At 41.2% G+C, this 20707-nt stretch overlaps 1 protein-coding gene across 8 annotated transcripts in view; it reads left to right on the top strand.

Moving 5' to 3' along the window:
- LOC103032915 (plectin) overlaps positions 1 to 20707 on the top strand; it is a 283581-nt gene that overhangs the window by 44441 nt on the left and 218433 nt on the right. For all 8 annotated transcript variants that reach the window (XM_049465597.1, XM_049465593.1, XM_049465595.1 and 5 more), the window contains one exon: positions 1454 to 1538. The gene's annotated coding sequence lies outside the window, so the exon portion shown is untranslated. The remainder of the gene's footprint in view (positions 1 to 1453; positions 1539 to 20707) is intronic.

The following is a 20707-nucleotide window of genomic DNA, read 5'->3' as shown; positions in this document are numbered from 1 at the left end:
GCTGCGGGAGCTCTGCACGCTCCAGGGTGGACAGGGCTGTACCCAGCCCGCCCGCAGACTCGTGCTGGGGCCAGGAGGTGAACGGCTGGAGCTCTGTGAGTGCTTAGGTTAGCTTACAGTGCCCCTGCTTGGTGTGACTCGAGCCTTTCTGTTGAGCCTTTGCATTTGAATTGCTGAGCAGGATGGAGTGGGTGGGGTGGGGAGGGTGTAAAAGTTAACCCTTTAAAGTCTGGAGTGACTGTTTTTACTGTTTTGCTGCATTATTTAGGTTTAATCACAAATAATTATGTTAATAATAAAATATATCTTTCTTTTGTGTGCAGTACCAGTCAAAAGTTGGACACATCTTCTCATTCAGTGACTTTTATTTCTTAATTTATTAGAAGATAGTTTATTTAGAAGATAGAATAGATTAATATTATAGATATTATTATTTTGTAGATACTAATATTATAGGTATGAAAACAGTTAAAGGACACATATGGAATTACGTAGTAAACAGTAAAAAAAAAGTGTTAGTCCTCCACAATCCCCTGATCTAAACCTGATGAACTGAGATGGCAATTTGAGGTGATTCAGGAAAAGCAGCGACTATTGTTCAGCACCTCCAGGAACTCCTTCCTTCAAGATGCTGAGAAAACTGTTCCTGGTGACTCTCCCTCATGAAGACACTGAGATTAAAATCTCACCAAGAGTCTGCAGATCTGTCCTCAAAGATAAATGTGCTGCTTAGAAAAATCTAAAGTATAAAACATATTCTGGTTTGTTTAACCCTTTTTTTGCTCACCAAGTAATTTCACAGGCTTCTTTTCAAAGTTGGGTTGACTTTAATACTACTTTAGTAGTATACAATGCAGAATAGGGTTGAGCTATATTGTATCGTTAACAATATAACACCCTGAAATATTGTGCCATTGTGCCCACCCCCTAATTATCGCATCAGGGTACTACTTTTTTGCTGTTTTTAGCTAAAGAAAAATTCACACTGTTCTTATTTTTCATTATATATCTACTAGAGGAAGATATATCTGTCCAATATCATTTATTTCACTTTAATCATGGATATGTGGAGATATTTGGAGTGCATTATTGTGCCGTATCATATCGTATGCAGTAATAAAATGTGATTTTAATTTTGTTGTGGTAGTGCATTCTTGAAATATTTGTTTTTAATTCAGTGTTTTTTCATATTGCCAAGAGTATCGTTATCGCAAAAATATAATAAAATTGATGATATTAATTTAGGGCCATATTGCCCACCTCTGATGCAGAATATTCAAAAATAATTAAAATAAAACACTGAATTTATGGTGTGTCCAAACGTTTGACTTGTACTGTTCATAACTCTGGTTAATACTCTTGCATTCTAGCTATACTGAAACAAGTTTTAAAAGTACAGCTTATCATAAAAAAACTGTTCCACACTGCTTTAATTACTATTTTCTTTTTGCAGGTTGAAACCCCTGAATTACATGATTCTTCTCCAGACCCTCCAGGACTGAGTGAGGGATTTCTACTCTCCAAGAAACAGCAAACAGGTAAACACACACTCAGAGCAATGTGACCTTCTCTCAAATAATTCCTCATACTCAGAGAGCATTACCAATGTTTAGATAACTACTTCACTACATAAATACATACTTTAAGAAGCACCCATTGCTAACAAGACTGTGCAAATGGATACACAGCTTGCCCAGTTCCCTGTAAAGAAGTATTGCCTCTGGAGCAAATAAACCAACATGAAACTTTTGTACAATGCCTAATAATGGGTGTGCGTTGAGCTGTGGAGCAGTGGAACAGTGTTCTCTGGAATTAGGGTGCTCCATCTAATACATTTGGGATGAGCTGGGATGAGGTGGGGTGGTGATCTTCCAGTATCCTGGCTAGATACATATATAGATATAAGGAACACTATAAATAAACGTCTATTTTATGGTCTCTTTTCATACATATGGCGCATTGCATTATAAGGCGCATTTTATGTGACACTAGTAACTAGTAGTAGGAACAGTTTTGTTTTTATTCTAAATAAGCTATGTTAAGTAAACAGAACTGCAATTCTTACAACTGTTTATTTGGGTGAGCAAAGCACTTCCGTTTATTTTCAGTAAGCCTAGATTTGAAGATTTCCACTAAAGCTGGAGTATTAGCATTAGCGGCTAGCAGCTAGCACTTAGCGGCTAATGCCACCTGACCAGCTATAGTCAAGTCGAGTTTTATTGTCAATACTGCAGACGTACAGGACATACATAGAATTGAAATTATGTTACCCTCTTTCTCAAAAATGAAAGAAAGTACAGAAAATGGATATATAATACTGAGGAACTATACTGAGGAACCCTGAATGTTCCAGGAGGCCAGGGCGATATATTGGTCCCAGCTTCCCAGCGGTTCGTCCCACGTAGCTTGTTTTACCGTGGTAAACGCCACTACAATCCAGTATACAGTATTGTGCAAATGTTTTAGCCAGCTGTGGAAATTTCAGTAAAGAATAAGTGTCTTATCTGTGAAGTAAGTGTTTATTAGCTCAGTAAAACACTAACATTACAATAAATACAAACATCAGTTTTACAAAAAGCAGAGCTTTTACAGCACTGTGTTCCTTAAAACATCTCCTAATCTCTCCTCATCAAGTTTAATCAAGTTATTTCTATTTCTCATCGTATTAACACCTGGTTTGGTAAATTGGTAAATTTTGGTAAATCAGGTGAGCTGCTGACGGAACTGAACATATACACATGCTGGCTGAGGGCATGCAGGAGAAACTATATGTTCAAATCATATGTGGTGCTTTTTTCAGGTAAAAACACGTATATTGCTGATATATGGATTAGTATAATTTGCTTTGGTGCCTAAAACTTTTGCACAGTAGTGTATTCACCTCTGAACAGCAAAAGAGCTAGCGCTGTGGTTAGCAGTTAATGCTAATGCTGCTCCAGCAGTGCTATCAAGGTTAGCAGCAGGTTACAGTCCAATAATAATACTCACATCTGGATGGCCAAACAGCTAGCGATTTTTGGGAAAATAAAAGTATTTTAGGTGCGCCTTATAGTGCGAAAAATATGGTATATGAAATTTTAGCATAATTTAAGAAAACAATAAAAAAAATTGCCAAGTAGTGCTGAGAGATAAATCTAACTATTAATACTATTAATTTTGAAAAGTGTAGATGGGATAATGGAGATTGTACAACTTTATATATAGAAGCAGCCAGAGGAATATTTCAGGATTTTCGGCATCTGTGTCTGTCAGAAACCTGTACAGACCACTTTTTTTTGTGATTTTAATAATTTACACCATGCTCAAGATAAAAGCTGATTGCAAGGTTAAAGGGAGCAACATGCTGTTCTTTAAAAAAATGTTTATTTTGGTGTCATTCAGTTTTGTATGGTGTCATGTAGTTTGTTCTGCACAGTTTTGAATCTTTTAAACATTAATGTAAAAATGTTTAGAAGCTCTAAATGGTGCTGTTTCTTACTATTTCTGCATAAATTATGTAGGAACTATATTTTTTCCCTAAAAAGGCCCAGTCCCAATCCTAATGCAAATCCTAATCCTAATGCAATCACGTCCATACACCAATGTTTCAGAATCTAGTAGAAGGCTATGCCTGGCCAGTGGAGGCAGATACTCCAACAAAAGTAGGATAAACTTTTTTTTTGTACACTTGATTTTGAAATTAACAAAAGAAATTATCAGAAAATGTGAAGAAATGGAACTGCTTCATTCACAAACTGCTTTTTTAAGATGAAAAGTTAAAAAAAATCCTGCAGGAAAAAAAAGTATCAGGTGAAAAAGGCGCCCCAATCAAGACCAACATTTGGTCCAAAAAAAAAAAAAAAAAAACATGATCTATGTCCAGGTCAACTAAACCATGGTTAAGTCTATGTTTCAAACCAGTTACAGAAGCAGAGGCAGATGGTCATCACCCATTAAACAATAAAAAAAAGAAAAAAAACTGGTATTGTGCCAAAATCTGACTCCTCTTTATGTGCACAAGTTATATATTAGTATGGGTGCAGCAGATTACACTGGTGATCAATGCATCTACTGTAACTGTAGATTAGCCCTTGTTTATAAACAGAAATAAAAGGAATCTATTGGGAAACTGTTACACTTATTCTCCTACATTATGTGCATGTCAGATTCTGCTGAATAGGTACAGTTTGCCACAATGGAAAGGCATTTTTTGATTTCAAAAGAAACGCAAAATGAGCTGATGTCCCCTTTTTGTCGATATAATGTTTATAAAGCTAATATATACACTGCCTGGCCAAAAACAAAAAAATGTCACCTGGATATAAGTAATGATGCTGCAGTTTGTCTGCAGGTTCAGGTTCAGCGACAGTATGTGCTGAAAGAATGAGGTCAGCTGACTACCTGAATATACTGAATATAGACCAGGTTATTCCATCAATGGATTTGTTCTTCCCTGATGGCACTGCCATATTCCAAGATGAACAATGTCAGGATTCATGAGGCTTGAATTGTGAAAGAGTTTCAGGTTCAGGGAGCATGAGATCATCATTTTCACACATGGATTAAGAGGGTTCACCACAGAGTCCAGACCTTAACCTCATTGAGAATCTTTGGGATGTGCTGGATGGAGAAGAGCTGCTTTGTGCAGTGGTCAGACTCTACCATCATCAATGCTGCTGCAAGATCTTGGTGAAAAATTAATCCACCAACAATGGATTGAAATAAATGTTGTGACATTGCAGAAGCTTATAAAAAACAATGCCACAGTGAATGCTTGCTGCAATCAAAGCTAAAGGCGGTCCAACTAATTGTTTTATTTTATTTTTTTGGCCATGCAGTGTTTTTGTATATACAGATACAGAATTATTTCATATAAAAACCACAAAGCTTTTCTAAGGAGAACTGTTTTAGTGAAGAGCATTGCTAGTGTCAGCGCAACACTGTCAGATCTGCTGCTGATTTTACAGGGATGAGCCCAGCTGTCTGTCTGACATCTATTTTATAGCATCTGGAATGTAAAAGCTGATGGATTAACTGATGTCATATTGTTTGTGTTTGCGTTGCTAAAGCAAAAGTCTGCAGTAAATTCTATGTGATGCAAGAAATTAGCAGAAAAGCAGAGCTCATGTTTGGTGAGATAAGGCCTCGTTGCAGATGATTTGTGTGGACAGAAATTATTGCTGTCACGGCTCCCGTAATTCTGATATAAAGTGCTCAGCGCTCTGTTTGATGCAGTTCGAGGAAGTTACATCACAGCCTGCCTGCTATCAGATCACTGAATGATGTGGCCGTGTGTCAGGCTGGAGACTCCCCTGGCGTGCCGTGGCGGCTCGGTCCCCTGGCGGCGGTTGTAGGCCAGGGTGGGAGGAGGGGGAGCTGGGGAAGCCGTGACTGAGGGAGCTGTCACTACAGTAGATCGGAGGACATGGCAGTTCTGTGCCTTTGGGAACTTGACAAGGTCAAGTGCTTCTGGAGGACTCAGTGAGTCGGAGCTGGAGACTGCAGCTCCTGCCAGCTACTGGCAAAGGCCCACTAGGATTCCCCCTGGATGCTTATTTCTGTTGGCTGTTTTTTTTTTATTATTTTTTTTTTTATTTCTCCCTCTCCTTAGGGCTGAGAATGTGGTTAATGTTTTATGCATCAGTTTTGAATCAATAAGTTGGGACAAAATATCAGTATTGTGATATATCGTATAATATTTTTTGCAATACATATTCGATTTGTGGCGTCAAATATGGATACGCTTATTGAAACATAGGCGATCTAAACTCACTAGGACTCATCCTCCCTACAAAAATATTTTCTATAGTTACTGCTCCATTACTCCACATGGTGGCGCTATTCAAATGAATAGGGTAAAGCTGCGGTTGCGAATATCGGTTGTTAAATTCTGTAAAACCGACATCAATAATTCCTGGTATTTGTGATATTGTCATTATCATAGTTATTTTGTATCTTAAGATGACCTGTGATTGCCGCTCATGGGAATGCATATATTTGCTCTTATTTGATTAAATTAATTCCAAATATACTTTAAACACTTCTCAACAGCAGGGCTTCACGATATTGAAAAAAAACTGACTTTGCGGTATTTTGTTCTTCTGCAATTAAAATATACTGTGATAAAAGAAAACAGGATTTTCGCTAGAAGTAGCCCTGTCTTAATAACTATTTTTCTTCTTACAATACATTGTTCTGTAAATAATTGCAGTAAACTATGCTGTTGCCATATTAATACCAACATATGCCACTAATAAAGAAATAATTTGGTCTAAAGTTTTTCAGACATTGGAATTGGAATGAATATAGTGTTTTATATACAACTGTTTTAAACAAAGCTTATTCATTAAAGACCTCTCATTGCTAAATAAAACATAATGAGCAATATTGAGATTCACACAAATGATGGAGGTCATGTTAATATTTTTGTGTGATAAATTTATAGTGTAATTATTGTGACAGGCCTACTCAGATCTCTGATGTGATTCAACATGTCATGATATTACTAATAATGCTCTTTACTAATATTACACTGCTAGTGGGAAGTTTCCTTTTCTGTGTTCTGTATTTTCCAAGTTTCCATTTCTGTATTCCAAATCAGCTTTTAGTTGAAATTTTTACAGATTTTCCAAACAAGTCGCAAATACATTCGGCCACTGTTAATCATGAGGCCTAGCCAGCTGCAGCATAGTTAGCGCTGCCTGGTATGAGTGTCATATTGTGTTCGATTTTTTTGGACTATTTCTAGACTTTTTGTGTCTCTTGATTGTTTTATTTAAGTCAGCAGTGGTTTATTGCTCCACATTTTATATGAGAGTCCCACGAGTCTTCTATAGTAAGTTTGTGGCTTTTGATGTCATTTGTCACGAAACTGCCAAACTGAACACTGTGAGATAGCACTGTAGAGGTATTTTTGCATGTTGTCATAATATGGGAACAGCCTCTATTTCAATAGAGTAATAATGTCTGTTGCTCTTGCCTTGTACAAGTTAGGCTATTTGAGTAGAGTACTGCATTATCATGTCCATAATGTTTAACAGATTACCTCCTCCTTTATTTGGGTATAAATTGTATTGTAGAATTCTGTTTCAAAGTTATTCCAATTGAGCTGTTAGTTTGATTGCTAATGGGTTAAACATGGCTACTGACAAAAATGTTAAGTCTGGCCTAGCACTGCCTAGTATAAGTGCCATGTTTTGGTGGATTGTTTGAGCTATGTTAGCTGAATCCACTTTTCATATTGATGTAAAACTATCAAATTTGAGCATTGTGGCATACCTCTTTAGAATTGTTGTAAATATTGTTAAAGTACAGTAAAAGAGTCTCATTATTTCCAGTAATAATATGTATTACTATTGCCTTGTACACTTTAGGCTCTTTTGCCAAGTGACATGTTATCATGCGTACAATCAGCATACTTAAACTACAGGTATTTTTACGCCTATTATTCTTCTATTTAACGGATTGCATAAATAAAGGTTTACCCTTTTCCTGAAATTGGTTTATTTGAATTTGTAAACTTGTAAATTTTGCATGAATATACTAATGTGTATTACTGGATTGACAGAACTGGCTGCAGGTGAATATGGCGGCTAAAAACGTGAGGCCTAGTATGCTGATGCCACAATCAGCATTCAGCTGCCTGGTATCAGTGTCCTTTTTGGTGGATTGTTTGGGTTCAATGTTTGCTGCCTTATGTATTTAATTTGTGGGGAAACTGCCTAATCGCAACTTTGGGAAAATCCACTTTAAGAGCTCTCGTGTGTCATGAAGTAAAGATATGGTATTGTTAAATCGTTAGTAGGGGTGCACCAATACCACTTTTTCCCTTGCGATACAGATAGAAATTACAAGTTTTCCTGTATCTACTGATACCAAGTACCAAAATCGACTTGACTACTTGGTGCCTATAAGTCCTGATATTTAGAGAGTAAATTTTCTTACCACTTTTTCCTTTTGGATACTGAGCGTAATGTCAGATTTTCCAGTATCTGCTGCTACCAAGTGCCAGCATCGATAAAGTATTGCTCTGACTTGACTACTTAGTGCCTATAAGTCCTGATATTTCGAGAGTTAAATTTGTTTATAGGCTTTGTTTTGCTAAAAGCAGTTTTTTGTATCTTATATAAAATATATGCTTAAAAGAACAGCATTTACAGGTTAAGTAGCTTATAAAAATATATAAATTGTCACAATGTAGTAACCCACACTGTGAACGTCATCTAACAGCAGCATCATTCTGTGGTGTTGCGAGCGCCCTATCACAGATACCGATCCAGTGTGTTTTGATAAAAGCAGTATTTTGTATCTTAAATAGAATATAATAACAACATTTACAGGTTGAGTAGCTTATGAAATAAAGTTTTACAATTCTGTAACTCACACTGTGAACATGCTGCTGGCTTAAGTCAAGCATCATCTAACAGCTTTATTCTGTGGTCTGTAGTGGGCACCCTATTACTGATACTTGTGCAGTGTGTGTGTGTGCAGTGGCAGTATTGGTACCAATATCAGTATTAGTGCAACACTAATCGTTAGGTTGAAATAATGGGAAATGGAGGTTTAACATGCAGCCAGCTTGACCGCATTGAAGCTGCCTTTTTGTTTTCTTTTCAAATGGAGCTCCAGGGAGCTGGTGTGATAATTAACCATTCCGAAAGTGGTTAGAGAAGTGGGAAAACGAAGGGCCCTGTTTGCTCAGGGAGAGATAACACTCCCCGACTGTAACGAGAGCACAATGGCTGCCGCCGCGGCTCAAAACAATATTGCTTTAGTGCCCGGGCTGCATAATAAAGCAGTCCCGTATGCATATTAATGCGGGCACTTTGCATAATGTCTGCTCGGTGTGGCGCGCTCAGCTGAATGCAGACTCCCTGTCAGTTCTTCTTAACCTTCGGCGAGTAGCATGAGTATCCCCGCTTACATCCACATCCACATTCCACCATACAGGGATCAGCGATTAACCCGCCCCCGCCCACTTCCCCTCCCAAACCAGGACTCGTGCTAACTACCCTCTCTATCCACCCTCCTTTCCCATTGACTGCCACGACTTTTCCCATACATTCGCCGCCCCCGCCCAACCTCACCCACCCCCTGCACGCACACGCATGCATGCACGGGCACGCGTGCCTTTTAAAGACCATATGGCTGGCGGAGGTGTGCGCGTGGTGCCAAACGAGGTCCTCGTTACCTCCCCTCCCTCTTCCACTCGAGTGAGCGTTTTTGGAAGAACTACAGCGACATCTGCATGAATCGTGGCTCCAAAGCGCCAGGCGGATACCCACTGCGAGCCGGGCTCTCTCCATTTTCCTTACTCTTTTTTTCGCTCTCTCTGCCAGCCTGAGCCTACCTCCCCCGCGCCCTCTAGCTCTCATTACGGCATTCATAAACACGGCTAATTGCACGCCTCCTCCCTCCCTGCCAACCCCCCTACGCTTCGCCATTTGCATATTCTAAATCAGCACCCTGGAGGATTTGGCACGTGATGGGTAGGATCTTGCGGTTTTTGGATATGTGGATGAGTCTATTCGCGTTTTCCGGAACTTTTTGATTTTTGTTTTATTGATGCGTGAGTTGAGACAAGAGCATTACTGTGTTTTCTACTCAGATTTTGGACAGTTAAATGGAGTATTGGACTGCTTTTCTATTTTTTCATCTTTATTTATTTGGGTATGTCTTTTTTTATTTTTTTTTTATTTGTGATAATAACAAATATTTCAAATAATTCAGCTCTTCACTTGGATTGTTTAAAAGTGTGCGTGTAAAGATAAAAATACAATTCATGAACTAAAACAGAAATGTTGTTAATAATTTTCTTTCTCTTTTATGTCTTTCATTCATATGAACTTCAATATATAATCATACCAGAAGTTTAACAGGCTGTGACTGGACACAAAGCACATGTATGTACACATGATAATACTACTACTACTATTACTAATAGTAATAATAATAATATGGACTAATTCTGTTTCTAAGTGTGTCTCAAGATCCAACAATGCTGCCCTTGTGTTTCTCTGAAAAGGACACTGTGCCAGACAGAAGAAGAAGGAGGGAAGGGAAGGGGGGTGGGAGGGTGGTGGACAGCAGGCACTCTGAATCAGAAACCAAAAATTAATCGCGTCTAATGATTTAATACAGGCAATCAGAGTCCAGGCAGGCAGACTAATTTATGCGTCAATTATGCACACAATCTGCTTCGTAGGCCGAGGAGCCGATTGGGCACTGCTGGGTTGCGCGTGGGTGAGGCGTGGATTGGTTTCCACTTTCTCTCGTGGAGAAACAAAAGACAGAGCCAGTGACAAAATGCCCCTGGCAATTTCCCACGCTTCTCCCCGCGCCCCCTGTTTCACCAGCTCCCGGCTCACTGCCCTCCGCTCCGGTCCTGCCATCCCCGGTGCCAGCCTCCGCTCACGTCCGCTCCCTTTCAACTTCTTCGTTTTCGTTAGTAAAAAAACATCTGCTTTATCCGAAATGCGGTACAAAAACAAAACGCCCCCAGGCTGCCTCTGAAGCATAGTTTTGGGATAAATAGCATCCACTCGTCAAAATATATCAAACAGAGAAAAAATGTAAAAATATGAAAATGTGAAAAAGTCGGAAAATAGAGAACATACAAAAAATTATAATCCGTTTAATTCTGTGGAAAAAAAATAAATAATGAGGTGCAATAATCTCCAAAATTCATTTTATCCCATTAATATGCGCAATCAATAAATGTATCCACATAATTTACACACATTCATTCATTCGCCGTGCGCATTCAGATTGGAAGACGCTCAATTAATCCGCGTTTGAAAGGTTGAGCGCTCCCACTTTTTTTTTTTTAATTAACGTTGAATTAAAACGAATTGGCAGGTTGCTGGAACGCAGGCGCACAGCTTTGAAGATTGCCATCGCATAATGAGTCGCTCTTTCCTTCTTTTTTTTTTTTTTTTTTTACACTTTGTGCTCCTCTGTTCTCGACGCTCCCCGCTCTCCGCTGCCAGTTGCCAGTGTGCCTTAGCGATTTAATGATATGCAAATGAAATATGCATAAAACCATTCTGCTGTACGATGATTAAGCGCAGAGGACATTAGCCGGTGCCCCGCCACAGTCTCTCTCTTGTTGTCTCTTCTTCATTCCGCTGTGCCCGCCAACGACACCACTGTAACAAATCTCAGCCCTAATAACGCGAGAAGACTAATCACTTTAATAACGATGGTAATATCCAATCGGCAGAAATTAAATCCCAGCCAGGGTTCTCTCGTCACCATGTTTTGTAAGATCCACATGCAGTTAAAATCTCTGCTCCTTGGCATTTGAAGGATGTGGCTGCAATGAGCAGGGAGAGAGGAGAGAGACAGGCAAGGTTTTCCAGGGGAGGACTTGGAAGAGACTAGCATTGCCAAGCATTGCAGTAGCTTTTCTCTGCTTGTTTGCATGTAGTGTGGCATTATGTGAACACTGGCTTATAGAGAAGGAAGGGAAAATATTCTCCCTTTCTTTTCCTCCAGTCTCCCCCCTCTCTCTCCCCCTCTCCCTCTCTCTCTCCCTCCTTGTCTTTGGCAGCAGTCTCTCTTTTTTTCTTCTTTTTTTGTAATCCATTTGTATAATGAAGACGAGGCGCAATTAACATCCCTCATGGAATTAAAATAAAGGCAGATCGTCCAAACCTCATTAACTCCAAACGGTCATAATATCCACATACGTTCCGCGGCGACAAAAAAAAAGGTAAAAAAAAAAAAAAAAAGATTAAAGACTTGCGAATTAAATTGTTAATTGTTAAGTGTTTAACGAACGCGCATAGCGAGGAATAAGCAAACAAGCACTCCGTAAGCAACCGTGATGCCCCAAAAGATGCCACCATTTGCCCAGCCCATCCTGGTGGCAGCTTTGGCTGTGTCATCTTGCTTGGAGGTTATGCCAAGGCAGTGTAGGAAGCACAAAGATCTTTATAATCCCTCCCTTTGGATGACTTCTTCAATTATTCATATTCCACAACCGTGCCCCTTGTCCAACAAAAATCCAAGAAAGGATGCCATGAAAAGAACTACCATGAAGTTAGCAGGAAGCAAGTTTAGTTTGGGCTATCCAGCTTTCCACTCTTGATTACCATCAGGAGTTGATGAGGCTCCATCCCCCACGCTAATTGCTGTCTTAATTGCGGTGTCGCGTTTTAACAAATGAAAAACGGAAAAGCAAATTTCAACAGGGAGCGGCGATCGACCCATCTCTCCCATCTCTCGTACCACCGGCGCCCATCCTTGGCTCTGTGCCCGATGCCCGCAGACCTCCCGGGAACCGCGGCGCCGCTCCCTCCCTCGATCCGGAGAGGTGCCCGTACCAAAACCGGCACCATGGAACAGTTGGTACTGCCTGTGTTGCATCTGTGACGGACGGTGTATCCCCGAAAACACAAAAACAAAAGGAACAGGAGGAGTTTGGTCGCTTCTTGATGGGGTGGCAAAGGGGGGCCCAAAAAAATGTGGGGTTCTGAAAATGTTCCCACAGCCCCCCTACCCCAGTTGGTGGAGTTACAGGCGGGTTGAAGGGGCGGGTTCCGCCTCCCCAAAGTGTCTGGCATTGTGGCTGCAGACTTGTCCCTCTGCCTTCTGTGTGCCCCCACCACCAAGTTCTTGCACGGCTGTTGTCTGAGTGGCATCCCCCTTCGCCCGTCTCCCATACTGGTTGACGATGTACAGAGACTACAGCCTGAGCCATTCATCTCCCTAGTGATTGCTGTGAATGTAGATAAATCACACACACACACACACACACACACGCCTGCTTGCCTTGCCTGCCTGCCTACCTCTCTGTCAAAGCTTTGCTTGATACTGTGGCAGAGTTTCATGATTTCAGGGCTTTTAAAAAATATTTTGTTGTAAATGTTACAACAAAATAACTGATCTCGACCAGCAAAAAATCAGCGCACAGAGCAGCTTGAGTACGAGCCGCGGTTTTCGCCTTAACGAAACGAGTATAATTAACGCTTCGTTAAGAAAGGGAAGCGTAATTAATTCCCGTGTGCCTGGCTGATTATAATTTTATATGGCGCTTCATTAGTATGCATCCCCATGTTTGCTGATTCTCGCTCTTTCCTTTTTTTTTCGTGTGGCTTTTGTAAACAGCTGCTGTTGAGCCCTTGGCACAGTCCCTCAGGTCCTTTCTTGGTCCCTCCTCTCTAGCTGCAAGCAAGCGATTGGCAGATTGGCAGTGTCTGAAGCTGCAATGCCCATGGTAGACGTTCCCCACCGCTGTGGCTGGCAGGCGGCTTGTCAAGAGGTGGTGGTTTGTGTGGAGAAAAATTATGTGGTTTAAGAGATGGGGGTTGGCGGGGGGAGTTGGCACAAAAAGAGGAACCCGCTTTTTGCAACCCTCCCCTTCCTTACAACGGCTTGCCGCTTTTGTTTTGTTTCGTCGTTTTTTTTTTTTTTTTTTTTTGCATTTTGTTTGTAATCCGCCCCGTTTCTTTCATTAAATCCATCGCGCTAATTACCGGCATAAACTTTTGTATGTTTAATTAGTCAACAACGCCTCGCCGCCGTCTTTGTTTGTTCTGATTCTCCTTATCTTTGCCAACCGACCCGCGACGAGCATGTTGTTGTTTGTCTTGGTCTTTCGTTTACCATCCCCATAGCTCCTCCATCTTTCTGCGACAGATGCCACGGCGAATCCTCCTGGCATCCTGTTCGATAGACGCTGGCACCGCGTTGGCCCTCTGCCCTGGCTGGCGTCCCCCGAAAAACAAAACGTTGCCGCAAAATCTGCGAAACATGACTCGCGAACCTGCGCCACATCTTCTGCGGCTTCTTGTGCCACATCTGCCAGCAAGGACGTTGGCATGGCGTCTTCTGCCTAGCTGGCTGCCTGCCTGGCACAGGGAAGGAGAGTGTGGAGAGAGAGGAGGGAGGGAGGTGCTTTCTTTCGTCCCACCCCCCTTTGCCACTCTCAGGACAGCGCCACCACAGCAATGTTCTCTGTGATGGTGCCAATGCAGGTTTGCTTTGTGTTCTTCGTACCTGTCCTTCATCCCATGGGGGAGTGCGAGGCTTTTTGCGTTTTGGTTGTTGGTGTCCATTACGCTGGCATCTTTTTCTATCCCTGGTCTTCTGGATGAACTTCCACTGCCATGCCAAGTCTTTGCCAGTTTGGTGCCACTGCGGTTCCATGTAGTCGCTCCTTACTTGTGCCCGCACCTCACTTACGCTCCTGGCGTCCGTGCGGTTCTTCAGAAATTACGGTGGCAGATGGTTTTTCTTCGTTTATCTGTTGGCTTTGACTTGGTTTGTTTGGGGTTCATTCTCGAGGACCCCCCACCAGCTTGCCCATGTCCCGCACCAGCTGAATACCAGTCAGTTAAAAAAATGGCTTTCTCGCTTTCTTGCCAGTTCGAGCCAAATGGTGCGGGTCCCAAGGTTTCTTCGGTACTCCTACCCGCCTACCGTCTGAGAACGAACGCCAGTCCATCTTGGTGCTACCTCTGAATGGATGGCACTGTGCCAGCTTTTCCCTGCCATCATCCGCATTCGCAGCTTGTTTCTCTCTCTTGCCCACCCCCTTTCCTCTCTCTCTCTCTTTCTCTCTCTCTCTGTTTTACTCCCTCCCCTCTGTCTCTTTCAGCTCTCCCCACACCCCCACGCCCCCATACTTTTTGTTCTATAAGCTTGACATTAATTAACATGCGGGTTAATTGATTCTAAAAGCCGGTGGATTGCGTTTAGCGCTTAACGTCTTTCCTAGGCTAGCTACCTCTGCCACCAGCCCCACGCGCCCCCCCCCCCGTTCCCCACGCCACCCTGCCTCTCGCCCCTCCCCAGCCTGGCATCGCCCGTCCGCCTGTCTGCCTTGCCCTCTCCTGCTCGCTTGCACCGGTGGAGTGGCACTGAGCCCTTCAGCCGGTGTTGCTGTTGTAGTGGTGGAGGAGACCTGGGAGAGGAGTGCCCTTGCACCAACTGTACACACTGGGTAGGAAGAAGCTCTCAGGCTGCTTATTGGACTATAGCTGATCGCAGTTGACGTTTTGCTGTCTGATCCCTCCGCAGGATGTTGCAATGGCATTTTGTTATAAATAATCAAAGTCCTCTTTGCAACCACCTCCCACCCCTTTTTCTTTCTCTCTTATTCTTGCTCTCCTTGCTTTTCATCCTTCCTTTCTTTCTGTTTTTGCCACTCTTTCCCACAGCAGACTACTATACCTTATACACCCCCTCCAGCCACTCATCTCTCTTTCCATTCATCTTTAAAGAAAAAGCAAGTTTTTCTTTAACAACATTTTTAATTACTTTTTTAAATTCTGTATGAGACTTCAGTCTTCAGGGGATCCTGGATTACTCCGTTTATTTCACGTAGAGAAAAAAAAAACAAGTTAAGACAACATTGGCGGATAATTACGACACATTTTTGTAAATGCGCGCTGCGTACACCAACGATGTACTTAATTATCTTTTGTCTTCTGTGATTAGCGCTCGCGCCAAACCTTTCCCGTGAATTAGCTTAAATTAGCCGTGTCTGTCATATTTAATTAAGTAATTATCGTGGACACACTGTTTTCTATCTTTCCGTTCTTTTTTTGGTGTGTGAGCGTCTGTGTGTGTGTGTGTGTGTGTGTGTGTGTGTGTGTGTGTGTGTGTGTGTGTTACGCCGTTTATATACGTGTGCGCTGATGAGGTTGAAAAACAAAAGGCAAAGCCGCTTTTAATTATTTAATAACAAGCATTGCCCATAAACCACCCTCATCACCCTCCCCCCTGCACCCCGAAATCTGAAATCCTCTCCGTACTCAGCTTGAGCACTGCTGTTAATTAGTCAGGGAGCTGCATGCACTAATGTGAACGGTAATAGCGATTCATTAAGGACGGAAAAGGAATTGCTGCGTACTCGCCCGAGAGCACAAATGCACACGAAACTTATACACGCACAAATACACACAATACTCTTCACGCTGTAGTACCAGCAGACCTCCCACAGTTATTTATCAGTACCTCTTATTTAGAGTGTTACACAGTTTTCTGTTTGACTCTAAGTTAATTTTTTTTGGTCTTAGCATCCTAAAAGTCTTAAATTTAGGCTATGCATTTCTTTGTAGGCTAATTTCATCCCTCGCTTATTTTAAACCAAACCAAGGACGTTGCCAAGGCAGTCTGGCAACAGCAGTGTGTGAATCCATGGCACACGACTCGCCTCCATAGGGGTGAATGCGTCGGCATTCTTCCCATTTTTCCCCTTCTCCTTTTTTTATTAAATAAAAAGGAGCACGAGGCAACTGAGGCAACAAGAGGAATCCATTATGCAAATTGAGTGCTATTTGCATAATGTCTTATGCCAGGAATATGCAAATGAAGCATATAATTTATGAGTGCCTGCGTCTGTCTCAGAGTGTTCCCATAACTTACAAAGAGGGGTTTTTGTTTTGCTTCTTTTTATTTTGCCCCACGTTCCCTTCCTCTCGCCTCTTGCCTCCTCTGCAAGCTGGCACGGGGTGACGGGCGCACACTTGCCCCCTTACAAAAAAAGCAGTTCTGTGTATTCGCACAAAAAGAGGGGCTGGTGACCGTGTCCCATCGCTGAGTGGGAAAGCATGGCTGCTGTGAGGGGTGGTGAGGGGTGGGGGGGTGATGAGGAAAAGGGGGCACGTAATTTTTCCTCTTGAAAGGGGCCGAAGCAGAAGCTAATTTTCGGAAACAACAGCGAGACGAATTAATTAGCGCAAACACTGAAAGCACCATCAGGGGTGCTAATTTAAATGCAGTAAGTAAACCCTCCCTTCCTCTTGTCTTTTTCATTTTGAGGGAAGGTTCAAGTTCTGTGCCGTCCTGCCCTGCTGCTGCTGCTGCTGCCGCCGCCGCCGGCACTCCCGCCAACGCCTTGCCCACTTGAGGGGCTCAGTGTGTATGTGTACCCCTCTGGAGACACATGGCAGGGCAGCGATTCCTCCACTCTTCGTCCTCCAATTCTACCTCTACTTCTACCACTACTAGTACTACTTCTTCTTCATCATCATCATCTTCTTCCCCTCCTGCTGGAGTGTACCTCTGGAGTCAGTGATGATGGTCGCTTTTGAGAGAGAGAGAGAGAGAGGGAGAAAGAGAGTGAGAAAGTGAGCATGAGCGAAAGAGAGAGATAGAGAGAGAGTCTGTGTGAAAGGGAGAGGTGGGGGGACCAACTGAGCCAGCTTCAAGAGGGAATGTAAAGGCATGCGTGTGTGTGTGTACACTCAGCACAGCCTCCTCCAGGCGCCCACAGATGCCAGCGCCCACCCCTCTGCCCATCTCTATCTCCAGCACAGGCTCCAGATCCAGCTCTGGCACCAGCTCGGTCTCCGGCTCCGGTTGGTACAGGCATCGACTTCGGCACCAAGAGCATCAAAGCGGAACCTGGGCACATCCTGCCGTCCAACCCATCTGCGTGCCGCCTGCCTCCTCCTCCTCCTCCCGGCTTTGTGCCGGCTTGGCTTATTGTAATCACCCAGCCGTTTTGCATACTTGATCTCTGCTTAATGTGACACATTGTTGCAGAGACAAAGCGGCAGGAGAACGAGCGGTGTGGTGGAGGAAGAAAAGGGGTTTCTTGCGATTCGTGGTATCCTGTGATTATGGTCTTGCCTGGAAAAGTACATTTTAATTTTTTGTTACCATAAGGCCTCTTTTTTTTGGAGGGAATTTTGTCATTTTTTTGTGGACAATTGGTTGGACTTTCCATGATGGAGATATTTACCTTCACCAATCAATGCAAAAGGAACACCTCTGCCAAGGCGGGCATCAGAGACGCAGGACCTACCTGCCAACTTTGCGTTACTTTGAACCAGCGCTCTTGTATTGTCGCCACCCTTTGGAGACTGAACCCTCAGTTCACCTGTGTTCATTCAGTTCTTCAACCTTAGAGTGTTAGTACTGTGATGCAAAGCTTGCTGCTGTGTGGGAGGTGCTGGGAAGTGCTGGGAATTGTTGGGAACCACTAGGACCCGTTGGGGACTGCTAGGAACCGCGGGGAACTGGTTTGAATCTCTGGGAGCCGAAGGATTTGCTGGAACTGCTGGAATGCCAATGCATGGGCATGCTGCTCAGGACTCTCCACAGTCCTGTCCAAGATGACGCTTCTCTGCATGCCGCCTTGGTTTCCCCGCTTTGAGATGTTGCTGAAGCCCCACGTTAATTAAAGCGCAGAGATCATTATCCGCCGCCTTTTTAATTCGACGGGTAATTTCGCTGTAGCTGTAAGACGTGGCTTTGTTTGTCTTCTGTATGTCATTGCGATGTAATTTGCAGCAGTGTCTCGTTCTTTTTTTTTTTTCTTTCATTTTTTGTAATTATATAGATGTATGTTTTAATCGTCGCCAAACCAGCGTCTTAATTATGCAGAAGAAGAGACGTTTCATTATTATTCGCTTGCATACTGATGAGGGGAAAGGGTGGTGAAAGAGAATATTTCACAGTGGCTTTGGACATAATTACATTTGGATAACGATTGTGGAGCGTGATTTGGGGAAAAAAAAATAACGAGTTTTACTTTTTTGTTTTGTTTGAAGAAAAAAAAAGTGATTTTATCATTCAGTTTGGAAGAAAAATAGCATTAAGAAAAGTTTGGTATTTGTAAATTTCTTTTTGGTGTGGCGATCATTAATGTGTCTCATTAATTTTAAGTGTAATTTTTGTACAGATCACAATTTAATTGTTCTATTTTTTTTCTTTATTCAGTTGTATATATTCGTATAATTTGCTGTAATCATGCTTAGTGTCATCACAAAGGACATTTTAAACCAAAGAGAGCGAAGTGTTTCCAAATATACTTCAACTAAGATGGGAGATTAAAACCTTAAAATACCTCAACATGCTTTTGTTCGCCTTCTTCCTATTTAAAAAAAAAAGAGGGATAAAAGGGGTTAAAGCGATGCGGGAAGAAATAAGCTGAGGCATTGGTACAAATGCTGTGTCATAGTAATGCTTAGGCTGGTTTGAGTCAGCAGAAAACAAACCCCGGCCTGAGAAGTCCAGCAGAGCACAGCGGGCATTCAGAGACGAGGGAAGAATAATACAGCATTTCTCAGTTATATGGGTTTTTATTTTTCTCCAAAGAATGAATTAAGCTTCTCTAAAGAATCACCTGAGACATATTTAAAAATAAATACTGTTTTACAGTATTACATCTGTGAGAATGATACGAGAATTATGTAATAGCTTAGGTTTTCCCATGCGGTCCCCTTTTTACAGTAATCATAAATTTTATAAAGTGATTTCAATAGATTTATACAGTATTACAATTCACAGGATCAAAGAAACCGATCTACATTAATGATGTGAATTAAACATTCCTTTAATTATTTATTTATTTATTAATTATTATAATTACTATAATTGATATTAATTTATTTTACTTTTTTATTGGTTTTGTGTAATAATAATAAAATATTTTATGTAACATTACCCAAAGAATTTGTGGCTGTTAATGTTCAGTTTGTAAGACTGGACTCATCAAGCATCCAGTGGTGTGTTTTTGTTTTAAAAAAAATTGTTTGCTTGCAAAAAATAAAAAAGTAAGGCTGTAGCTCACGTTAGATGTAATAAGATCAGTTATTTATAAAATATTATTATTTTTGGCATGCCTAACTTTGCGTTTACAGATATGCCATGACTGTTTTTTCTAACACAGCAGATGTACATACAGATCAGCTTATTTTAAACCCGTCAGAAATAGAGTGAAGTTATATATCTTTTATATATATATATATATATAAAAATAACACCACTTATATATCTTATATATATAGATATATAAGTGGTGTTATTTTTTACCATTAAAATCCCTTAGAAATCTTTACTTCTGTAATCATTTTGTGAGCTTAAGTTCATATTATGAACAATTAAACACAGATGTAACATAATTTAACTGAAACCGTAAAAAAAGATCTAAATATATCTATATATTTCATATGTTGTCATTGCTGCTACACACACAACTATTTTTGCGTTTTTAAGGATTCAAAGAGAGTTTGTATTTTACATCAGGTGGTACATTAGGTGGAACGAAATTGTATTCCCACGGTCCAGTTACACCCAAAACAGCAATTGGTAAAATAAGATATCTATAAGATAAAATAAAATTGAATTGTATGTATATACAAAATATAGGGAGATGAGCTTGGATAAGTGTGAATAAATATCAGTAACATGAAAAAAGTGCAGGTATAGAGTTTTTTTTTTTTTAATATGGAATGGTCCTTGAAAGTGTCAGTAGAGTGTGTTTGTTTTACTTTTTTTCATAATGTATATTTGGCCAGTTTGTCTTTATATAGTATCAGAATGTCATGATTAGACCAATAGGAGTGCTCTAAATTAACATAAAATCTTTTTAGATTGACCTTTAATTAAAATGCCCTGATTTTTAGCGCTGATTAACGTCCTGAAGTCAATGGGAAAATGTTTAATCACAATTTTCTTGAGGCATTTCTGTTGGTCCATAAATCATTTAAACACATTAAGAAAGAAATATATAAAGAACAGCTGTCAGGTTCACACAGATTCATGGGATGGAGGATGAAGTGGCCATGTCTTCTCATTCATGTTTTACCATAAACATTTCTTAGCAATATTTACCAGGTATTATCAGCTGAGCTTAAATCTATATTATGGAGAATTAAAGACATGTAACATAGTTAAACTGAAACTATTAGACACAGCTGAAATATTTAATATGTTATCATCGCTGCCACATAAACAAATACATTGTTTTACTTTTTGACACAATGTAAAT

This window comes from Astyanax mexicanus, chromosome 16 (assembly GCF_023375975.1).
Source record: "Astyanax mexicanus isolate ESR-SI-001 chromosome 16, AstMex3_surface, whole genome shotgun sequence".
NCBI classification, from domain to species: Eukaryota; Metazoa; Chordata; class Actinopteri; order Characiformes; family Acestrorhamphidae; genus Astyanax; species Astyanax mexicanus.
The sequence above is the reverse complement of the archived record's forward strand: the minus strand, read 5'-3'. Positions and strand labels throughout refer to the sequence as shown.